General features: G+C 30.6%; 1 protein-coding gene across 1 annotated transcript in view; it reads right to left on the reverse strand.

The window, feature by feature from the left end:
- LOC116843439 overlaps window positions 1–4,039 on the reverse strand; it is a 10,526-nt gene that overhangs the window by 4,701 nt on the left and 1,786 nt on the right. The window lies entirely within an intron of this gene.

Here is a 4,039-nt window from a genome sequence, read left to right on the forward strand (position 1 = left end):
AACTGAAGACTATAGTCACTGTACTGCTTGTAGAGATTTTTCTTCAACGGAGATTTGCGCAACGAACGAGTCATGTTTGATCTGCGAAAGCACGCGATGCACTGACACCTGGCCGATTCCCGAGACTATTTTGCGCTACGAAGAGGACTAGTAGCGCTTGCGCGGGCTCTCGCGGGCTTTCTTCGAGCCGCAGGAAAGAAATTACTTCTAGCAGATAGGCGGAACTTTACGCTGATCGATAGTTTTTTGCGACTTGTTGTAATGATAGTTGCCAACGTTACTATCTACCAATGTGGAGAGAAAGACAAAGAGGTAACACGGTAATTTTAGTACATAGCTCCGAGCTGATAGTTTATGCGCGTACTTATATTCCATCATGCGTGCAAATTTTGTTTAGACATACAATTGTATGTAATATATCTACGCGAGCATTGTTAAAGCGTGATAAAAATTGTCACGTTAATTTATAATATTAATATCTTTTCTATATTTCGCGGTTTTTTTCATTGATAATAATAACAAAGAGATTACTGAAATTTATAAAATTATTTGTTGTTATATATAAATTAAGTTGTGTCCATTTCACACTTCTTCTTACGTCCTATATAATTATAGCACGAAGTGTATTTACCCTCACTGTGTGCGAGCGCTTAAATCATTTAAAATAAAAATCTAAAATATGACGATATCTATATGATGATATCTAATGATGATATCTTATGATGATATCTAAAATCTATAAAATTGACTATGTCGGTCAGTCTACATTTGGCGGATCGCTTTTATTCTTTATTTACTAGTTGGCTCAATCATGAATAATATAGATATTTAATAGCTTACTATAAAACGAATAAGATAATCGCATCGAGATACATCGACACAAATCTAAACTAAAATTTTCTATCAAGTTTTAAATTCATTTTTACTTTAATGCTAACACAATAATCGATGTTTTTCGCATTTACGTAATTCTGCTAATTGTGCTTTTATAAAAGAATAATTCTACGTCCGCATGGAAATGCAGTAATTTCTCTATTTCGTTTTTGTTTCAAGTTTTACTACGACATCTAAAAATGTAAATATCAACATTGATATTGTTCCGCTTTCTCAATCAACACAGCGCTATTGTTGCAAAGTCGAGCATGTGCGGAGCAACACGACTGGCGAGTGAACAATATCCGTATGTTGCAGATGCTTTTTTATGAAGTTATATACGTACGTGTTATACGAAACAGCACGCAGCAAGCGCGGCTTTTTTCTCACTGCACGACCTTCTCCAACTCTCGACAACCACGTAAACATTATTTTTTCTACCACGTGGTTGCTGCACCACGCTTGTCATTCACGTTGATCAGGTAAAAACAGCATAAAAACAAACACATTTTTGCGATATGAGAGCAGATATCAACGTTTAAACTAGAACAGAGCCAACACTTAATTTTAATGTCGATGCTGCAACTTTAAATAACTATAATTTACTAATAATAACATGCAGTCTTTCTCATTTGTATTAGAATTATATATATTCCTTTCTTCGTCTCGTTCATTGAGAAAATGAGGTGACAATATAATATTCTGTAAGCTTACTTTATGATTTGGTAATTATTTATTTTAGAGGACCCAGCTTGATCTTGATCTTGATATATATTATTAAGGACCCTCTGCTAAGTAACCTTCAGAAGGTTTTAGCCGGACGCTCGTAATTTATTAAAAAGTTATTGACAAAAGAATTTATATATATGTGATCAACTCAACACATTTGTATATCGTTATACATAAAACCATGTATATCGTTATACATAAAATTGGAATACGATTTCTTGCTTCTGATATTATTAAATAAAGATAGCAAGTTATCATAATATAACACGGTCGGCCGCGAGTTGCTTTGCGCTAGCACTTGGCTTCGCGACACTCCCGGTCGCTTGATATGTGCTAATCGGGACACTCCCGCTGTCCCGCCATCTAACAGAGAAATATAAGGTGATTTTTGGCGATCGTCTGGTATACGTACCAAAGTGTACCAAAGTATACCAGGACGTTTTCGCGTGTTTAGTAGCTTGTGGTAGAGGCGTGGCTAACCGTTTTGGTATCTCTTTGGTTCATACCACGCTATACCACGCTCGAGAGCAAGGTAGTTTTTCTGATACGTAACAAATATGCGCCAAATATAAAATAAATAGTTGTATCCAGCGAGAAATAAACCATTGGTTTTATATCGATTTGACGTAGTTTAGACTTTTCCAATGTCGAAACAATGTCAATTCGATGGTTTATTTTTCGCTGAGTATTTTATACGTTAATTTCTTTTGCACTTACACTGTTAAATCCGTAGTGTCAAATTATACTCAATTTGAGTTATTTTTAACCATTCCTATAAGTCGCCACTGCTCCTACTAAATATATTGTTAATTTAACTAATGTAATGGAGTAAAATAATTTAACTTAAGAAATGTATTAAATTTGACTAAAATTTACTTTATTTTTTATTATGTTACGTTAATGTAACCTTTGTTTTAGTAAAAAATAACTTAATATTGTTTTAAATGGGTTGATTAGATGTGGTTGTTTTTTTCAACACATGTTTTGTGTTAAAATAGTAAATTTTGACACACATGATAGTTAAAAATAACTAAATGTTATTTAACTCAAGAAATTGGTTTAAATTTAACCCTCTAATATTTAACAGTGTATAGATTAAGTAATGATCAATGGCGATTAAAATAGTGAACTATAGAATTAAAATTATACGATTAGTGTACGATTTATTTTTTTTAAAGATTTTTAAAGATTATATTATCTGATATTTTTATTTATAAATTGCATTGTTTTTTATCATCATGGACATATCTACTTGGAAAATCTACAATATTCGTGAACTTTTCTTCTATATTAACTCTTTGATCTATAGTAAGCCAATGTATTAAAATAGGTTCTAATTGTGATATAAGGTTTATCCATGTAGTAATGCAATTGGTAACAGTTGATGTTGCTGCCTCAAATTTGTTCCCGATTTGTGCCATAGATATTTCATGTGCCTAATAATATTTAGCTATTTGTTGTATTTTTTGTACTGCTATTGGTTGTATCCTCCAATATATATCCAAAATTATATTTCAATTATAAATTTTTTTGTATAATATTTACGACAGAATTTTTAAATTAGTGTAGACAAAGACTTCAAAAACATAGAAAGTTTTCTAAATATAACTAAATACAGTATTTACAACATATCTTGTCTTATTCATAAAATACTGTTAATTGTATAATTTGTTTTAAATGTAATTGGATCAGTCAGTATTTGCTATATATATGTAATGACATTAAGCATTTACCAATGATGCTAGCGCAATAATTATTTGTTACATTTAATACTTCTAAGAAAAATATCATTGTGGAAAAGAAATATATATGTGAGAAAAATATATTATTTATTGCTTATTTATTGTATTCTTTTTTGACGCATTATTAAATTCAACAACTGTTCAAATGTTACACATTTCATTCTAGAAGTCATACAAAAATCGTTTTCCGTATATAAATTAATCCATATTTCCCAATACAATTCAGGACCAGTATATTGTTATTTTTTCTTTAGAAGTGATAGACGTCTTTTCTTTATTGAATTTTGTACTTTGAAAAACTGGCTGTACATTTCTAGGAAAAATAAATTTTCATTTTCATCATCATATATTTCATAAATATACATAAGTAAACACCTTTTTAAACTCATAATTACTTTCTAACAAGAGACATAAATCAACACTAGCATCATTCTGTTTTTGTTGCATATTCTGTGTATAACAAAGATAGGATGATTATGACGACTTGTGTCTATTGGTTGAAAACAACTTTAGATTCGATTAGACTTAAACTGTTTTGAAGTCGCGCGTAAACAGAAAAGGACCAGTCTATTTTAGCGTTAGCAGTCGTATATAGTAGTGGTATACCAAAATAAGTTTCGCCCCTACTAACATCAACCTTATATATATATATATATATATATATATATATATATATATATATATATATATATATA

Source organism: Odontomachus brunneus, unplaced genomic scaffold (genome assembly GCF_010583005.1).
Source record: "Odontomachus brunneus isolate Ranch 3 - 2012 unplaced genomic scaffold, Obru_v1 Obru_scaffold_032, whole genome shotgun sequence".
NCBI lineage: Eukaryota > Metazoa > Arthropoda > Insecta > Hymenoptera > Formicidae > Odontomachus > Odontomachus brunneus.